Below are 20,936 nucleotides of genomic sequence, written 5' to 3'. Positions count from 1 at the left end.
ATAGACAGGGACAGATAGACAGGAACGGAGAGATGAGAAGCATCAATCATTAGTTTTTCATTGCACATTGCAACATCTTAGTTGTTCATTGATTGCTTTTTCACATGTGCCTTGACCGCGGGCCTTCAACAGACCAAGTAACCCCTTGCTCGAGCCAGTGACCTTGGGCTCAAGCTGGTGAGCTTTTTCTCAAACCAGATAAACCCACACTCAAGCTGGCGACCTCGGGGTCTCGAACCTGGGTCCTTGGCATCCCAGTCTGACACTCTATCTACTGCGCCACTGCCTGGTCAGGCTCCTCTCCCTATTTTTAAATTGAATTGTTTATTTGCTTGTTGCTGAGCTTTGTGAGTTTTCTTTTTTTTTTTTTTGTATTTTTCTGAAGTGAGAAACAGGGAAGCAGAGAGATAGACTCCCACATGCGCTTGACCAGGATCTACCTGGCATGCCCACCAGGGGGTGATGCTCAGCCCATCTTAGGCATTGTTCCGTTGTAACCAGAGCCATGCTAGTGCTGAAGTGGAGACCATGGAGCCATCCTCAACACCCAGGCCAACCTTGCTCCAGTGGACCCCTGATTGCAGGAGGGGAAAAGAGAGATAAAGAGAAAGACAGAGGGAAGGGTGGAGAAGCAGATGGGTGCTTCTCCTGTGTGCCCTGACCAGGAATTGTACATAGAACTTCCACACACAGAGCCGACACTCTATTGCTGAGCCAACCAGCCAGGGCCTGTGAGTTTGTTATATATTTTGGATATTAACCCTTTATCAGAACTGCTGTTTGTAAACATCTTCCATTTGATTGGCTGCTTTTTTGTTTTGTTGTTGGTTTCTTTTGCTGTGCAGAAGCTTTTTAGTTTGCTATAGCCCTATTCATTTATTTTTACCTTTACTTCCTTTGCTTTTGGGGTCAAATTCATAATATAGTCTTTATGGCCAAGGTCCATAAGTTTAGTTCCTATGTTTTTTTTTCTATTTAATTTATTGTTTCAGATTTTATATTTAATCTTTGATATATTTTGAGTTAATTTTTGTGCAGGGGGATAAACTGTAGTCAAGTTTTATTCTTTTGCATGTGGCTTTCCAATTTCCCTAGCACCATTTATTGAAGAGGCTTTCTTTTCTCCATTGTGTGTTTTTGGCTCCTTTGTCAAAGATTATTTGTCCATATATATATGGTTTTGTTTCTGAGTTCTCTATTCTGTTCCATTGGTCAGTATGTCTGTTTTTCTGCCAATACCATGCTGTTTTGATGATCATGACTCTTTAGTACAATATGAAGTCAGGTGATGTGATACCTCTGGCTTCATTTTTTTTTTTTTTTCAGAATTTCTTTGGCTAGTTGGGGTTTTCTAATGGCTCCATACATACCTGGTAATTTCTTGTTCTATTTCTTTAAAAAGTGATTTTGGGATTGTGATGGAGATTGTATTAAATTTGTATATTGCTTTGTGAGTTCTTTGTATGGAGATCAAATTTGGATACTTGCCATAATGTCAATGTTAAGTTTTTTAATCCATTAATATAATTTTTCTATTATTTAACTTTTTAAAATTCCAGCAACAGTATTGCATACCTTCTCAGCATACAGATTTTGCACATATTTTATTAAATATATTCTTAAATATTTTATATTTTTGATGTTTTTAAAATTTTATTTTCCAAAATTAATTGCTAATGTATAATGAATACAATGTACTTTTATATAAGCTTGTGATGTTTCAAAGATTTTTTTATTAATTTTGTTTTTTTCTTCTGATTTTTAAAATATTATTTATAAAATAATGTCATCCTAAAATAATGAAGATGTTAATTTTTACTTACAAGTCTTAAAAGTAGTGGTTGTTCTTTTTTTATCTTACTATATTAATGAGGAAAATGCTGAAAATAAATACTGAGACTTGTTATATATAATTTCCTCTATTTTAATGAAGAAATATTTAATATTTCACCATTAACTATTGTATTACTGAATATATTTTCATAGATGTTCTTCATCAGGCTAAAGAAAACCTTATCCATTCCTAATTTATAATTTACTAAGACAGAATTCTTTTGAATTTTGTCAAATTGTTTTTCTGCATCTGAGATTTTTAAAAATTTGTTTATCTTTATTTTTTTGGCACCCGAACAGGGACATGAATGTTTACCTTTTTTATATGATGAATTACATTGATTGATCTTCAAATTCTTGAATACTTGGAATAAACTCCACTACATGCTGATATATTATCATTTTTAGGCCCTGGCCGATTGGCTCAGTGGTAGAGCGTCGGCCTGGCGTGCGGGGGACCCGGGTTCGATTCCCGGCCAGGGCACATAGGAGAAGCGGCCAGGCCAGGGCACATTTGCTTCTCCACCCCCACCCCCTCCTTCCTCTCTGTCTCTCTCTTCCCCTCCTGCAGCCAAGGATCCATTGGAGCAAAGATGGCCCGGGTGCTGGGGATGTCTCCTTGGCCTCTGCCCCAGGCGCTAGAGTGGCTCTGGTCGCTGCAGAGTGACGCCCCAGAGGGGAAGAGCATCGCCCCCTGGTGGGCAGAGCGTCGCCCCTGGTGGGCGTGCCGGGTGGATCCCGGTCGGGCGCATGCGGGAGTCTGTCTGGCTGTCTCTCCCCGTTTCCAGCTTCAGGAAAAATACAAAAAAAAAAAAAATATTATCATTTTTAGAAGTTGTTGAGATGGAGTTGACTTGCTAACATTTTATTAAGGACTTTCACATCTGTTTGTGGTGGCTACTGTTCTGTTATTTTCATTGTTTTCAGTTCTGTATTCTTTTTTTGTAACTGTTACTATTTCTTTGCTAGGTTTAAGTATGAGCTAAAATTTTATTCCATAAAATGAGTTAATATTGTTCCCTCATTCTCAGCTTTCAAAAGCTGTTTTATTATATATATGAGATTATTTGTCCCTTAAATTTTTGCTAGAGCTCAATAATATACTCTTCTACTCTTGAAGTTTCACTTCAGGTAAGATTGATAATTTTGAATTGAATTCCTTTAATAAATACAGAGTTAGTTGTTCTATTTTATTGTGTGGTAGTTTTGGCAGTTTGTATAACAAAACATATATATATATATATAATTCTACATTGTTGAACATATTAATATTATTTTCTGTATTATTTGTCCATTTTATATATAACTGGTTTCTGCGCATATTTCTCTTATTACTTTTTTCTAATTAGTATGGATTTTAATTCCCTTATATTTTATCTTTTTAACTTTTAAAGTTTTCAGAATATTGATTTTTGAACTAATCTCTATATTTATTTCCCAAGTCTGTTTGGCAGCATGTGACATTGTCTTAATATATACAATTTTTATTTCATTTTATTTAAATCATTTTATAATTTTCCTTGTGGATTCTTTTTAAATCCACAAGTTATTTAAAAGTGTATTATCAGACTTCTATGTTTTATGGTAAAGAATTAGAGCTGTCTTGGTAAATATTTAAATGCATTACAAAACAATTGTGTATTCTGTGCTTTGGAAGAGAAGCATCCATCAAATCAATTAGGTCAAACTGACAGTACTGTTCTAGTGTCTTATGTTACTATCTTACATCATACTGATTTTTCTGGGCTTTTTTTTCAATCAATTGCTCAGGAAGAAATGTAAAATCTCTAATTATAATTACAGATTTGTTAATTTGTCATCCTTGTTCTCAAGTTTTGCTTTATGTATTTTAAAGCAAATGCTATTAGGTGTTTTAGTTAATATATATAGAAAATTGTTTGTCTTTATAAAAAATGACAGTTTTATAATTATGGAATATCTTTTGGTAATATATATATAGATAGATAGATATAGATATAGATATAGATATATTTGCACATAATATAGACCCCACTATATAATTCTATTATTCTCTTTAGATGATTTATTATATTTAAACAGGTGTAACTAATTTATGTACTCTTTTTGTTTTTTCTATTTTTTTATGCTTCCATATTAAATCATTTTCTGAGTGCATAAAGCAATCTTTAAATGTCTTGTTTGTGAAAATAAGATATGAGGACCTGTTCAGTTTTGGTCTTTCTGAAATTATGTTTATTCTCTATACATTTTGGATATAAATTATAACTAAGTATTAAATTCTGATATTTTTATTTTGTAGATCAACAATCTAAATATGTCTTTTCATTTTTTCTGTTTAATATTACCTCTGGAGAAGTCAGCTGCCTGTTTCGTTATTGCTCTTTTGAAGGTTCTATGTCTCTCTTTTTTTTTTTTCTTTTGGCTGCTTTTAAGATTTTCTTCCTCTTTGGTTTTCTCTATATGTAAAGATTTTTTTTTAATAATTTTTTATTAATGATAATGGGATGACATTAATAAATCAGGGTACATATATTCAAAGAAGACATGTCTAGGTTATTTTGTCATTAAATTATGTTGCATACCCCTCGCCCAAAGTCAGATTGTCCTCCACCTCCCTCTATCTAGTTCTCTGTGCCCCTCCCCCTCCCCCTAACTCTCTCCCTCCCTCCCTCTCAAGTCCTCCCTCCCCCCACCCCTGGTAACCACCACACTCTTGTAAAGATTTTAATGCTTTTCAAGCCTCTTAATCTGTGTATTGTCTCCCATTAATTTTGGAAAGTTATTATCTGAAGTCTCCTGAAAATCTCTCCCTTCTTTCCTCTCTCTATTAAGCACTCCACTTGCACAAATTTTAAGAATTTCTCATGCCTCTTGTTACCACAATGCATAATCTTATTTTTCTTTTAGAGAGAGAGAAAGAGGTGAGAGGCAGACAATGATACACAGACAGGAAGGGAGAGAGATGAGAAGCATCAGTTCTTTGTTGCGGCACCTTAGCTGTTCAGTGATTGTTTTCTCATATGTGCCTTGGCGGAGGGGCTCTACCTTAGGCAGTGACCCCTTGCTCAAGCTAGTTTCTCTGGGTTCAAGCTAGAAACCTTGAGCTTCAAGCTAGAGACCTTTGGTCTCAAGCCAGTGACCATGGGGTCATGTCCATGATCCCACACTCAAGCCAGATGAACCCATACTTAAGCCAGAAACTTGAAGTTTCAAACCTGAGTCCTCAGCATTTCAGGTCCATGCTCCATGGCACCACAATGCATATTCTTTATGTTATCTACTGCACTGTCTTTTCATTCAATAATCCTTTCCTCAATATATTTTATCTTAATATAATTTAAAATCATTTTTAGTTTTTAATTTATTATAAAATATATCTATTTATAATTATTTTTCATAAATTTTAAATCTTTAGTATATTTTTTGGTAAATTCTCCTTTTTAAAACTATTTTCCTTAACTTATTTTACACTTATTATACACAAATCTGTATCCAAAACATCAGTATATCTATTTATTTTTTTTTTCTCTAAATTTTCAACAATTTGTTAGTCTCCTGTCATACCTGTTAATACTTGATTGGAATTCAAATATTCTTTTCTTAAGTAAGGCACTCAGTGATGTCATTTTGCTTCATAGAGGATTTAATTCTGAGAGGCAGTTAGAGAAGTGTCACATCACCTTTAATAAAATCAGGAGGTGAGATTATTTAAGGCTAAGTTTCATTTTACTTCTTCTTCCAGATGTGAGAGAGCATTGAATCAGAATATTCACAATATTTTGTGAGTTCTGTTATATTTCCTTCCTCTATTTCTAAGTCTACTTCCAGAGCATAGAATTTCAGAGATCTCAAATGAAAACCTAAGATATTTACTAGATCCTTTCCCTGGTGAGCCCTGAATTCCAAAATTTAATATCCACCTCTGGGAGACCCATGAAAGGACTGTTTACCTCTTTAGTCTCTATACTATTGCTTTCTGCTTACTTTCTCATTCTCTTATATTATTTAGCAAAGAAATCAACACATACCTTGAGGAAACAAACAATGAATAATGTAATATTAACTTCAATATTCTCCCTTTCACTCTGGGATCTTTAATTCCTTGGCTCCATAATTTTTGGCAATTTTGGCTGTTTTCCAATGCTATTTGAAGAATATTTTCATGAAATATCTGTCATTTACAGTTCTTTTGGTTAGGATGAATATTCTGATTCAATGCTCTCTCACATCTGGAAAAGGAAGTAAAATGATTACCTTTTAACTGTATTAATTGATTACATATTCTTCAAATGCAAATCCATTATCATTATCCTTAACATATGTTTCATTTAAAGAATGAATTATTCAATTGCTGGGCTCTGAATTGATGAATCTAAAATTTAATCTCCACTGAATCAGAGGAAGAAGAATCACACTCAAGTTAGGATTTTTAAGGTTGAATAATATTCTGAGAAAACTCCAAAATTGTGTTCATAACATTATCTTCTTTCACTTAGATGATTACTGCTTCTAAATCTTAATAGGTGCAGTTTTAAAGCTGCAATTTCAGCAATAAATTTTATATTGAATCCACTTTAATCTTTAAAGTTATACACATATTTTAGTGTATATACTTTATTTGCAAGGCAGTACAATGAAAATATAAATATACTTATTTATGAATAAAAAGAAAACCATTTAGAGTGTATACTTTCTTTGAACTAGTTTATACTGAAAATTAACAACCACATATGATATATTGTTCATTCTTTATTAGCTTCAACTAATATTTAGACTTATGTAGGTGGGACGTCATATTCTTTCATAAGCCTTAAATTTCATATAAGAATATTTTAATTAGGTAGCTTTATTGATCACTTTGAGAAACATTTAAGGCATTACATAACATGCTAAATTCATTTTCTCACTGGTACATACTCTCAAATTTTATTTACTTGAATTGTCAAGACTATTGAGAAAATGAAGGTTTGTTAAAGACATCCTATTAATTTAGTCTGATTACCGTTGAATCTTATAATCAGCTTCATATTTTAGCATGAATAACATGCAGTTTTGCAGCTTGAAAAACATTTGGTTTTTACATCTTTAGCAACATCAATCCAAGGCTGCAAGTCACTTATTAAACAATGCAAATTGGTTTAAATTCAGCTCATCAAATATGAGCTTCTCATTTCTCTGTTTAAGATAATTTGACTTTTTGGTGCAAAAAAGGAATAAAAGCTATAACATTGATATTGTATAATTCATTAATGAAATAAACAAGCAGTTATATTTCATGATAGGTTTTGAAACATAGTTTGTCAAAGAATTTGGCAATGTCTACTTTAAAATACTAAAGTCCACCTTCTTTCTTCATATTAGGAAGGCAGTATTTATATATTTCCTCTATGGCAGATAACAGACTTAATATTTCCATGCATCTTTAAGAGGTTAGACAGCCTGGTTTTCCAAACATGGAAATCATCTTCTTTAACTGGCAACATTTGTGACAAAATAAACTCCATTAACTTGTTCTATTAGTACTCTGTGCAGTCAGCAAGATCAATGCTGCATAAAATGATGAAATGACTAACAGGCATTCTCAAAGCCCTGCCGGGTGTTTTCTGCCACCCAAAATATATAATCACCACTCACACAAACAGGTAGAATTTGATATTTCTTTCACCAGACAATCCCTAAAAATTTAAGAAGTTTCTTAATGAGAGGAATAAAACTAAAATATTTTCTGCCTGTGCATAGTCATTTATTATCCTTTTCCTATGCACCTTTTATATTAAAAATAAAACTGTTGATTAAAACCTAATCCTTTTTCCCACTGGTTAATATGATGACCAAACAACTTGGCATAATATAAAGAGCTTCAGATAGGAAAGATTTTTCTGACCAGATGCCTCCCAAAGGCACATTAGTTCCTTGTAGGCAGCAGAACACAAGGTGAGCCAAAACCTGAGGAAATGGGAGCTGATGAAGCCAACAGACTGAGCGTACTTTACTGAATATAGTAAACAGGAGACAAATATCACACCATTAAAAATAATCCAAGCTGCATACTTTGAAACAGGTATCTTGCTCTGCAGATGGCACAGCTGCTAGTACTTATCTGAAGAGAGCTATTCTGTTCTAGAATAACTTGCACAACAAGGAACATTAGCCACTTCAGCAGTATAAATGGGGTTTTTCTTCCCTTCTGCCTGCATTCTCGGCTACCTCTCTTCCCCCTCTACTTCCCTCCCCTGCCTCCCTTGCCCATTTGAGAGGAAAGCTGGCTTCAGAGCTGACTAGCTGCATGGGCCTGCCAATACCAACCTTGAGTACATTACAGTTTGGTCTAACAAAATATAGGGAGCATGAAGCTAAGCAATCACAAAGGAAATGATTGAAAGGAAGAGTCAGAACAGATATAGAATGAGGAGAAGCATGAAAAAAAAAATCAACATTAAAATCAAATCCAAGCCATTTTTTCCCTTTTGCTAGCAAGAATGAGTTTATGATTTGCAGATTGGGTAATACTAAAAAGAAAGGTATTTTTCATGACAATGATTCATATATTCAGCCTTTTGTTAGAAAAGAATCCCTTTTATTCTACAGCAGTATCTCTTCTTGCTCTCTCATTTAAAGGTCTTTTTGCATTTCCATTATAAGCCCCTAGATTGAGTGTTTTGTAACTTGGCCACAATAATTCATGGCAGATAGAAATTTTAAATTCAAGATATTATTCTTGTGGTAAATTTTCTAGTCTTTTAAGGTTTTTTACTTGTCCATTTGTGATTTAATAGGACTATAGAACTTGTCTAAATCTTCTAGTTATAGACAATTGTTAATGCTTCCCTACTTAAGAATCTTTTTGCTGAAATAAAATTAAAATTTAAATGATGTAATACTCTTTTCTGAATGGGTAATTTCATGTGTATAAATCCATGTTCTCAGGAAGTAAAAAAGAATGATTTAAACTTATTAGACAGAGCAAATCATGCAATGAGAACCAAGTGACAAGACTTATTTTTGGCTCCACAGAATCCCTGAAAATTAGAGTGGTAAAGAACTTAAAAGTCACTTAATTTTGTCAAGATATAACAATTACATCAAGCAATAAATGAAATATATGGGTTTACTTCACAACATAGTCATAGAAATTTCCCTACATTTTGCTCAGGATAAAATTAAGATTTTTGCTCATACACAATGAATGAAGACCATTATTTTCTTAAGGTATGTTCAAATGTCATACTGTGTCTAGTTTAACTTCCACTTGACTTCAGAATAACTCCAGAAGAGAGAGCATGTTATATTTACATATTACTATTCAATATCAAGGTCTATGCCATCCTACATATTTTATGTTTTCCAAGATCGCTCTTAGAAATTTGTTTGGGAAAATGATAAAAACTATGCCTTAAAATGAGGTATATGTGATTAATAATGTTTATCTAGATTTATTTATATAATTAGAACATAAAGCAAAGTGTCAAAGGTTGTTCGTTTCTATAATTTAAGTAAAAAAGTTAGTAAATGCTCAAATTGAGACAGCATAGAAACGGGCTCAGGAATAGAGCTCAGGTTGCTAGGAAGCCAAGTTGGTCAGAAGAGGTCAAAACCACTGTTCTGCACGCTCAGTTGATCAAGGTTTGGTTTCTATGTGACCTTCCTTGGGTAGCAGTAACGAATAACATCACTATATTGAGCCCACAGCACAGGCACAGAGATAGATGCCAAGCAACAGGACAGAAAAAAGGAAGTAATCCCACCCTGGCATGAAAAGTTCCACTCTTCAACCCTTCTCAAGCTTGCTTTCTCAAGAATCCTGATTTTTCAAACAAGCCTCTTTGACCCAGTTTATAAAAGCTCACAAGCCAGTTCAGAGGACCTTCCTTTCTACTGTGCGACCTCCCTAATGCTAGAATATGAGCTTAATTAAATCTGCCTGGAAATTCTCTGGGGTTTCCTATCAGTTTCTGTCTTGGGGAAACCAAGAACCTCAATGCCAGTAACATTTGGTCACATATTCTAGATTGTGAGAAAATGAACATCAATAAAGCATTCTCTTATCTTTTACATATTCATATCCTAAGAGAGGAAAAATGTAAATATTGATCGAACAGATAAATTGTGATATATTTTATGACAACAATTGGTTTTACAAAAACAGAGAATAATGGTGTGTTATCTAGTTTGGGGCAAGAAAATTGTTTTCATAAATATATATATATTTTTTTTCCCAAAAATTCAAGATAAATATTAACATGGCCAAAAACTAAAAAGTCACACCACCACCACCAAACAAAAACACAAAAGACAGTAATGTGTAACTACTGAAAATTTCAATATTATTCTTATGTGTTCAAATATGAGTTTGAGCTAGGATATTCTGTTGACAAAGACTGAAGAATAATGAAGAATTTGGGGCATAGAAAACAATGCATCATTTAAATTTTTTTACTCCCTGCTGGATCTGCCTAAGGAAATATAGACAATTATGATTTTGAGAGATGTATCATTATTATTTTAATTTATTGAGTCCTAATGGTACCATCACTGTAGTAGTAAATAGCAGAAAGGAAATTCTCTCTGCAGCCTCAGGACAGGCAGAATACAGGAATGGTAATATAAAAAGGGAGATCAGGTCCAATACTCAGTAGCAGTCAAAAAAATAAATAAATAAAACTAAACATTAAATAGATCATTTAAGCTCACCTAACAAATAGGTAAAATACAAACAAGAGAAAAACGTTAAAAAGATAAAAGACTGTGAGAAGTGAAAGAATAAATAACACTTTATAAGTGGTAAAATATGGGATGGAATCAACCAGATGTTGGTGAACAGTAATAATTTTAAATATGCAGCCCCATCCTCAGATCTAATCTCACATCATACATCCTGTGCTTTAAAATGTCTGCCTGTTACTATGAAAATGAACCATCTTACATATTGAACAACCCAGCAGCATTCAGTAAGATTGCTAGAAAAGTTTGACAATAATCTAATGATCACAGGTGAGATGGGAGATATAAGGAAAAGGAGGATTTGACAAAGTCTGGAGGGTTTACAGAACTGTGTGGTGGTGTGATTACAGCTTGTTGATGGGATACGAGGAAATTAGTCCAGAGAGAGAAATAGAGATGAGTAGAAAAAGGGTTACAGAGAAGGTAAGAGAGGTAAGACCTACGACTAAAACTTTCTTAAGATATAAAGGCTCTTTAGTTTTTGTTTCAATCTTTTCTTGAAGTTCATATGCAATTCTGCCTTCAATTCCATTAGACAACTCAGTAAGCTCATGATAAATTACTTCTTTAAAGTGTTTTTGTTAAAGAAAAAGATCTTATTTTTTAGTAGCAATGAGCCAGTATCCAAGGACACCTAAAAATAGTTACACTCTAACATAGTCATAATATCCAAGAAAGACAAATGACAGTATAAATGGAGGTAAGAATATAGAACTATTTACTAAAGCACTTTGGAAAAATGGGGAAAATAAGAGCTGATATAGAATCTAATGCTTTAAAACTAAAACACAAACATAATGAACATGATTTTATTTATGCAATTCTACCACACAAGCATTTGGGTCAGTTCCTTGAATTTAAAAAATGGAGGCATTACATAACAAAATATTATTAATTTTTTAAATCATTACTATGGGAACAACATAAAATAAATGACAAAATCCTCAAATATATAAGATAAATTAAAGATGGAAACCAGGAATAATTTTAATAATTTTCTGTCACTATTTGATTTTTCTGCCTAATCTTTGGGTGTACAAGCTGATTAATTATAATACATAACTTGAAAATTTGACACCTTTATTTTTTTAATTATTTTACCTGAAGATGTTTCCTCTTTTATAATATAAAAACTATGACTATATATGTTTTTATTCTTGCTGTTGATGTTTCACTAAAAAATGTCAAGTTTATGAAGATTTTCTCCATGTTTTCTTCTATGGATTTTATAGTTTGCATTTTACATTTAGGTTCATAAGGCATTTTGAGATTTTTTTTGTTTTTTGTTTTTTCAGGTAAATGACCATTGTATAGTATGCCACCACATGTCAAATACATTGCAAGAAACTTTGACAAAATTAGAATATTTGAATCATGTCAAATCAAAAGTTGCATCAGATAAAATTAATTAATCAGGTAAGAGGGACTTTATTCAATGCACTCTGATAAAGAAGTTACAACTCTGAGTTCCACTCTGTTGAAATAAAAGGAGAGGACATTTTTCAGAGCTGAAATGAAGGGCATTGTAGGCAATCTCTGTTTGCTATTTGGCTATACCCAAAAGAAAAGTAAACTTTCTTATATCTTCAAGACAGGAGGTGGTTTTACAGCTTGGCATGAGGTGCCTATTTAAGTGAAGCTCCTCCTAACTTCCTATAGAATCAGAGAGGCTTAAAAGAAGCTATCTTCCAGGGGTAGTTCCTAATACCTAAGGAAAATATTTTTGACCTATAAAGTTGCAAAGAAGTGTTTTAAAAGATTTACATCTCAAAGGATGGATGAAATAAATGTGCAATTACAGGCTTTTTAAAATAAATGCTCTAAGAAAAAGAAAGTCGGGAACCTATAGTAAAGAAAACGCCAGTTAAAGTTTAATGAAGCTGGCCCTAGCCCTGATTTGTCTCAGTGGATAAAGTGTCAGCTCAGCATATGGACATATGGGGTTCAATTCCTGATCAGAGCATACAGTGACCTTCTGCTTCTCTTCCCTTCTCTCTCTGTTCTCCTCCCTCAGCCAGTGGCTCAATTGTTTGAACACTGACCACCAGGCATTGAGGATAGCTCAGTTGGTCCAAGCAGCAGCTTCAGGCTCTAAAAGTAGCTCAGCTTATTTGAGCATCGGCCCCAGACAGGGGTTTCCAAGTGAATCCCAGTTGGGGCACATGCGGGAGTATATCTCACTATCTCTCTTCCTCTCACTGAGAAAAAAAAAAAAAAAAGGTTTAGTCAAGCTGAGGGTAATGGCAAGGCTTTCCTCATCAGGGACAACTTTCATCATTGCTCTTTCAAGAGGTCTAGTATGATATATTAAGGTTTTATTGTTTATGTTTTATATAAAGCAACTGTGTGACCTGAATAGGTTAATGTTATAGTATAGTATGTTATTTTTCTAGTTATTTTTTCAAAGAAACAGGTGCCTTAAAGTACTTGTGATACCATTTCAATTGATAAAATGCCATAATTTTAAGTTGTATTATCTTTTCATATTTTTCTTGCAAAGCTGCTAGTACTTGATAATTCTCAATCTTCAAGTCTATCATGGAGAACTACTGGGTCTATATTATAAGAAATCTAGAACTTAGAGCAAAGTGTACAGATACAGTTCATTGGACCTATCTATAATATACTTTGCAAATTTTGTGTATTTTAAAGGTTTTCTCCTTGGCCTCTGTAAAGAATAATTCATTACATTGAGTTTTGTATATGCCATTAATTAATAATGCATTATCTGAAATATTTTTAATTTCACACATTATAACTCTATATAAAGCTTTACTGAAAAGACTTCAGATTATTCAGCTCTACTGTGTACATAGTAAACATCTCATTCATGGGAAGAGAAAAAAAATACTGCTCTTGAATTAGCGTTTTCTTCATTCTAGCCTATGGAAATTGCCCTATATATGTAACTAACTCTTCTATTAAATTTAACAATACTATGAATATAAACTCATAGATAAAAAAGAGATTATGATGGCTCAAATATTGTGGTTAGGCATTTACAAAAATTTTAAAGAAAATTTTATTATTTTAGAAGAACATTTAAAGAAAAATGTTCCTTGTATTCTATATAGTTAAGGTCTGCCAAGAAATGTGGTAAGGACTGTTTCCTTATCATTGATAAAAATCAACAACCCTTACTATTGAGGAGAAAAGCCATAGTCAGAATGAAGAGATTATAATAATAATCTGGAATGGTAAACACAATTTTCATCTTAGGGCTAGGAATCTTTTTTCAATAGCTGAGAATTTGAATGTTTCTGAAGAGATAAGACTTTTTATTACTATGATTTGGGAGAAAATGAATTGTATATTTCTAATCAGACTCAGATAGAACCATGTTTATGTATTCCATTTTAGAAAAGCTCAAGTACAGCACACCTAGATGTAATCAAACTTAGAGACTCAAAAATTCACTAGTGAGAAGTTTAGAAGAGTGATTACTTTATCTGGCTGGATAGCTTGATTGGTTAGAGTGAAGTCCCAAAGCATAGTGGTTGCCAGTTCAGTCCTTGGTCAGGGCACATACAAGAGCAGCCCTAGGTTCCCATCTGTCTATATCTTTATCTCTCTCCCTTCCTCTCCAGCTAAAAAAAAAAAAAAAAAAGTATTCTGTGTATTTGATTGTATGTTATACTTTGCTGATTAATAGCCTTTTCTTTTTTAAATGTTTCCATTGATTTGAGAGAGATGCAAGGAGGAAGGGAGGGGGAGGGATCAACTCCTTGTTCCACTTAGTTGTTCATTTAGTTGTGCACTCATTGGTTGCTTCTTGTATGAGTTTTTTCTTAATAAACAGAGGTATCCACAATGAAACTATAAGAATTAAGATTTACAATTTTAGGAGAAAGCAAAACAGTGTCAAGTTTCATAATTGTACATTCACAATGTTTTTTTATTTTTATTTTTCATATTTAAATTAAAAGTAAATCAGGGAAGGGAACTGGAAATAAGGACAATGTTACAAGAAGAGATGGGAAGATAGCCCAGAAAGTCAGACTACCTCGCTTAAGGCTCAGATGAGAAGAGGGTTGCTTTCAGAGAAAGTCAAGGCCTGGGAGGTGGACACCAGTCGTGGGGACAGTGGTGAGCTCGAGGAGAAAAGTCAGCAGTAAAATACCCCCAAATAGTTCCTTAACCAGAGTCAGGGAGACTTAAGGATCCTAGTTGGTATCTTTATACCATTGTTTGACAACTCAGTGAGGATATCACATAGCCTAAGCTAAGCAATCATGTTGTTTATTCTTATTGTTACTGATGGGAGATAGTTTTCCATCTGCAGTTGTCTGAAATAACTTTTTGGAGGCAAATGAAAAGGTAATCTGACCCTGCCTCAAAATCCCAATGTATTTTTATGTCAACTGTCTTGACTTCCCAATGTCCTAAAATACTTATTAATCCCTAAGTAACAGAAATTGAAGACCTTGAAGGCAAAATGTCTTGTGGAAAAATGCTGGGTAACATTTACAAATGAGGGATCTGGACAGGTCTACCTGGATTCTGCCTTCTTAATCTTGTTCTTAATTGTATACTGTCAAAAGCATCATTACTTCACAGTAGCTTTAAGATAACTGAAGATATTAAGATAATCTTAAAAAATAAAAATACACATTATTTAGTTTAATCAACAACAGAGTTGGATAATGATTAAATATTTATAAGACACAGTCTAGATTTTGTAACCAAAACACCAACCACTGCAGCAACTCTACATTGCTGGATCCAGGCTGTCTGGGCATACTGAGGGTTCACTAAGGAAACAACAACATAAAAAATTCTCTTTTTATAATATTACACTATTTTATTTATTTTGGGGGGGGGTGAGGGAAACAGACAGGGACAGACAAACAGGAAGGGAGAGAGATGAGAAGCATCAATTCATAGTTGCAGCACCTTAGTTGTTCATTGACTGCTTTCTCATATGTTCCTTGACCAGGGGGCTCTAGGTAAGCCAGTGACCTCCTTGCTCAAGCTAGCAACCTTTGGGCTCAAGTCAGAGACTATGGAGTTATATCTATAATCCTCTGCTCAAGCCGGCAACCTTGGGGTTTCAAACCTGGGTCCTCAGCACCCCAGGCCAATACTCTATCCACTGTGCCACTGCCTTATCAGGCTACTTTATTTTTTTCTGTATTTTTCTGAAGCTGGAAATGGGGAGAGACAGTCAGACAGACTCCCACATGCGCCCCACCGGGATCCACCCAGCATGTCCACCAGGAGGCGACGCTCTGCCCACCAGGGGGCGATGCTCTGCCCCTCTGGGGCGTCACTCTGTTGTGACCAGAGCCACTCTAGCGCCTGGGGCAGAAGCTGAGGAGCCATCCCCAGCGCCCGGGCCATCTTTGCTCCAGTGGAGCCTCGGCTGCGGGAGGGGAAGAGAGAGACAGAGAGGAAGGAGAGGGGCAGGGGTGGAGAAGCAGATAGGCGCTTCTCCTGTGTGCCCTGGCCGGGAATCGAACCCAGGACTTCTGCACGCCAGGCCGACGCTCTACCACTGAGCAAACCGGCCAGGGCCAGGCTACTTTATTTTTTAAATTAAGAAAATTCTTCATTGATACATTGTCAAACAAAAATTCAAGTATGGAGGGGGAGTTCATATTATTCTACTCTCAGAAAATTTTATCATAAAAGTATATGTTTTATTCTAAGTCAATAAGAGTGTTATTGCCTTAAATGGCATGGAAACCAATGAAAAGGGGTCCAAAATGTAACTGTGACCTAACATTAAGGGAATTAATTCCAGAGCAAGTGTTTGGTGGTATGAGTAGGAGTAATCATTGGTTAGGGGATGTGAATATATCAAAAAAGATTTGAACACATCTACAAATTTTCCAGTCTTAAGGTAGTATTGTTTGCCGTTCATTACATTTATTATTATCTTCAAGATAATCACGTTAAAATAATATTTAAAAACATTTCTTGACTATCTGATTCTGTTGAAGATTTTATTCAGCTAATTATCCCTCACCATCTTCTTCCTCTCTTTCTACTACTTTGAACAGGGTTGCATAAATGAACAGTGTTGTGATAAAGCCAGGCACCAAACAGAAAGCGATACTATTTTATTGTCTCCAATACAAATACTTTTGCATGTTAATATTTATGTAATCTGACTGTATCCCACAATTGATGCTATATCTTAAATGAGAAGACATTTTCTGTTTTGGGAGCACATTAAAAACTTTGTATGTTACTGTGATTGACAGTAGATTTGATGAAATATAGTATATCCTTTGGCTAGTGAAAGGGAGATTAAGTTCTAAGATCAATTATAGAAGATTATGACCAGAATTTGGGAAAAGAAGCATGATTATCCACGATAAAAGATTCTGAATTTTAAGATATAAGAAATAAATTTGGGAATTTTGAGTCTTGGCTTAAAACAATATGACCTAGATGAAACATTTATCAGTGTGACCGGGAAAAGTTGTTTTAACTTTCCTGACTTTTACTTCTTATTCTATAAATTGGGATAATATCTATAAGACTACTGTGAACTACAGATATGTCAATAAACCATCTAATATCTATTACATATTTTAAAAATAACAAATGATTATTATGCCACTATCAGAAAATTAGATTGTGCTTCTATTTCTCTATTTATAGGGTGAGAAATGGTTGTAGTTCTAATTGCTATCTTACTCTATACTATATCATTAATGATACCTCACAGAGATGTCCTCCAGCAATGTTTATTTGGTCTTGAAATCATGTGAATGTATGTAATTGCTCTTTTTGTTGTCACTGTAACCACATAATTTTCTGGCAAATGATTTTTGTTGAAAATAAGGTTACCTAAACTGAACTTGGTTTATTTGACTTATTTGGTGAAGACACTAAAAATAACATTTTAATGGTTCACTTTAGTCTAAAACTAGTTACAGGAGCAGAGGGACGGAACAATGCAACAATCAAAGTCATACTTGTCAAAGCATTTCCACTAAAGAATTTTAAACATAAATTTTCTTTTTGGTTCCCAGGACTACAGAGCTTCAGAATGACAATTGCTCATTACATGAGAAATGCCAAAGTATTGATGTTATATTCTGCAAGCACCAAAACATTACAGAAAATAACCAAAATCCATACAATGTCAAATAAAATAAATTATTTTAGACAATTAAAAAAAGGGATACCAATCTATTAAGATAAGTTTGATGTTTAAGAAATTTCAGCCTAGCATTACTAATGTTATTAAAAATAGCAAGATTATAACAAGTACTCATTAGAATTTGCATATGTGACTGAGAATGTTCTTAATTACAAATTACATTCTCTAGTCTAAATTATTTAGAAACTGTAAATCAGAACAACAAAAAATAAGCTTAGGAAATAAACTGTTTTAAGAGATTTTCAAATGCAAATGGTGGCAACAATGTAAATTCTGCTATTAAGCCACTCATTGAATAATTATTTACCAAATATTTATTATTTGGAAGTTACTATGTAAATGTTAGGAAAATATCAATGGACAGATCTTAAGGGATAACTTTCCCATTATCCAAAAAAAAAAAAAAAATGGAGTAGATGCATTTTTCTGCATCCCTCTAACTAAAAGTAAAACTAAAACTTCTGAACAGTATATAGAAAACAAACAAGATTACCCTGAAAATTAGAGATAATAATTCAGACCACCTAAGGAGCTTGGGACCCCAGATACAATGGTGGTGTGTTCCCTAAATTTTCTTTGGAATTCATAAATCCCAGATTGGAGCCTGTAGAAGCTGGCAACATGGAAATGCCAACAAGTGCCACCAAATATCACTAGAAAATCTTGTTCTCTGTAACCAAAAAAGTAGAAAAGAGGCAGCCTAGAAAGACAGAAAACTTTTTTATTTAATAACTATCTTACTCTGGTCAAATACAAGAGATCAAATTGCAGCCCAACCCAACAAACCCAAGTCATGAGCCAAAACTTTTATGCTTGCTAGGCTGTAGCAAGGTGACCCAACTCACTTAGCAGGGTGGTGTTAGAGAAGACTGAATGGGAGCTTTCTTCCCAGGTTAGAGTAAAAAGCTCTCTGCACTTTCTATCATCGGAGTCAAGTAGGGAGCTGTGAGGAGGTGTTCCTCTTCACCCTACCACTCCCTAGCCAGGGCAGTATGAGCATATTGAGGGCTCTGAATTCCTATCCAGCCCAGCAGTCACACAGAGCTCCTCATCAATGGGTATCAAAGGATGTGGGAGGAATACTCAATCTTCTCCCTACCTGACAGTAAAACCCACTTCTTTCACCCAACAGAGCTCTCCCAAAGGAAGCCAACTGAAACAAAACACTTAAATGACATCCAGAGCCTTATAATACTGCAAGTACCTAGGTTTCAAATGAATATAACTCATTGTAAAATGAACCAATGAGATCTCAAAGTGAATGAAAAAAGTTAAGTAACAGACCCAACACCAAGATCATGCAGATGTTATAATTACAATATATTACAAAAATTTCAAAACACTGATTTAAAAAAAAATGCTTCAAAAAGCATTAGAAACATTATTTAAAAAATGGAAAAATAGAAAACCTCAGCAAATAATTAGAACATGCACAGATGAATGAAGTAGCCATTTCAGAACTAAAAAGCACAATATCTAAAATTAAAAGAATTCAATGGATGAGCTCAACTACAAGATGGAGAGGACAGAGGAAAGAATATTGAACTTAAAGAGTACAATTAGGATTTTTCTCAACCATGCTGAAGTCACATGCTAGTCTGTTTCCACGCCAGAACCCACCAAGAGACAAAGATGTTGGACACCAAAGGCAAGGGGGATTTGTGGTGAAGGTCCAGGGTTTGTCCTGGTCTTACTTGATGGACAAAGTGCAGTGTTTTTTTTGGTTTTTTTTTTCTTATGGCAAAATTCAAAATGTGGCTCAAGGTATCTGTTTCATCTAAACCAGAGAAGGCAGATTGAGTCACAAGTCTTTTGTTGAACTTGAATCAGAAGATGAAGTCAAATTGACCCTGAAAAGAAGACAGAGAAACGATGGGCCACAGATATGTTGAAGAATTCAAGTCAAACAACATTGAAATGAATTCGGTTTTGAAGCATACTAGCCCAAATAGTCCCGACACATCCAATGATGGCTTAGTACAGCTTAGAGGACTCCCCTCAGGCTGTAGCAAGGAAGAAATTGTTTAGTTCTTTTCAGGGTTGGAAGCCATGCCAAATGAGATAACATAGCCAGTGGACTTCCAGGGAGTACAGGGGAGGCCTTCATGTAGTTTGCTTCACAGAAAATTGCTAAAAAGAGTCTAAGGAAATACAAGGAAAGAATAGGGCAAAAGTATATGAAAATCTTTAAGAGTAGTTGAGCTGAAGTTAGAAGTCATTATGATCCACCATGAAAGTTTATGACCATGCAATATCCAGGTCTCTGTGACAGACCTGAGACTGGCAGAGGGGATTACAGGCAGGGGAGCTGGCTTTGAAAGGATGAAGCATGTGCTTGTCGTGGAGGTTGTGGAGGCCATGATGATTATAGTGGCTAGAATGATGGCTATGATTTGGAGTCAGATAGATTTGGAAGAGACCTCAATTATTATTTTTTCAAGAATGTCTGATCACAGATATGGTGAGAGTGGCTCTATTTTCCAGCACAAAGGATGATGTGTACACATGCGGGGATTACCTTACAGAGCTACTGACAATGACGTTTACAATTATTTTTTACTGCTTAATCCTGTGAGACTACATATTGAAACTGGTTCTGATTGATGAGTAACTGGCAAAGTAAATGTTGAGTTTGTGACTCATAGAGATGCTATGGCTTCTATGCCAAAAGACAAAGCGAATATGCAACACAGATGTGTAGAACTCTTCTTGAATTCTACAGCAGGAGCAAGTAGTGGTGCAAATGGTAGCCAAATGATGGAAGGCATGAGCGTGTCCAACTTGTCCAGTTATGGTGGGCTAGCCAGCCAGCAGCTGCATGGTGGTTATGCAGATGACTCTGGGGGCCAGAGCAGCATAGCGGATATGACCTACTTTTACAGAGAAATCTCCAGAGTTTTTCAATTGAATATTTCATAAGAAGTCAAGGAGCAGTGAACAGCAGCTTCCTCAGCAGTGGAAGTTGTACATCTATAGGAGTGAACAGAATGGGAGAGATGTCTACCATGTACAGTATGAGTAGTGGATGGGGAATGTAATTGATCCTTATCATTCACTCTTGGTCAACATTATTTTAAAGAAAAATAACTTAAGTTTTATAGTTTTGTAATATCAGCTTGTGGTTTGTGCTTACTTTAAGTAGAAATCAGGACTGTTTTAAAGAGTTAAGGTTTGGTATTTTGAACACAAATCTTCATCTAGAATGTAACAACTAGGTTGAGTAAACTATAACTCGATGTTTCACTTTTCTCAAATTAGTTCTATTGTACAATGCACTTAAGCAGTT

At 34.5% G+C, this 20,936-nt stretch overlaps 1 pseudogene; it reads left to right on the top strand.

Moving 5' to 3' along the window:
* The first annotated feature begins 19,311 nt into the window (after nucleotides 1-19,311).
* On the top strand, nucleotides 19,312-20,688 carry LOC136404399 (heterogeneous nuclear ribonucleoprotein H-like; annotated as a pseudogene).
* The last annotated feature ends 248 nt before the right edge of the window (nucleotides 20,689-20,936 follow it).

Source organism: Saccopteryx leptura, chromosome 4, assembly GCF_036850995.1.
Source record: "Saccopteryx leptura isolate mSacLep1 chromosome 4, mSacLep1_pri_phased_curated, whole genome shotgun sequence".
Taxonomy (NCBI): Eukaryota; Metazoa; Chordata; class Mammalia; order Chiroptera; family Emballonuridae; genus Saccopteryx; species Saccopteryx leptura.
Note: the sequence above shows the minus strand (reverse complement) of the source record. Positions and strands in the feature narration are given on the sequence as shown.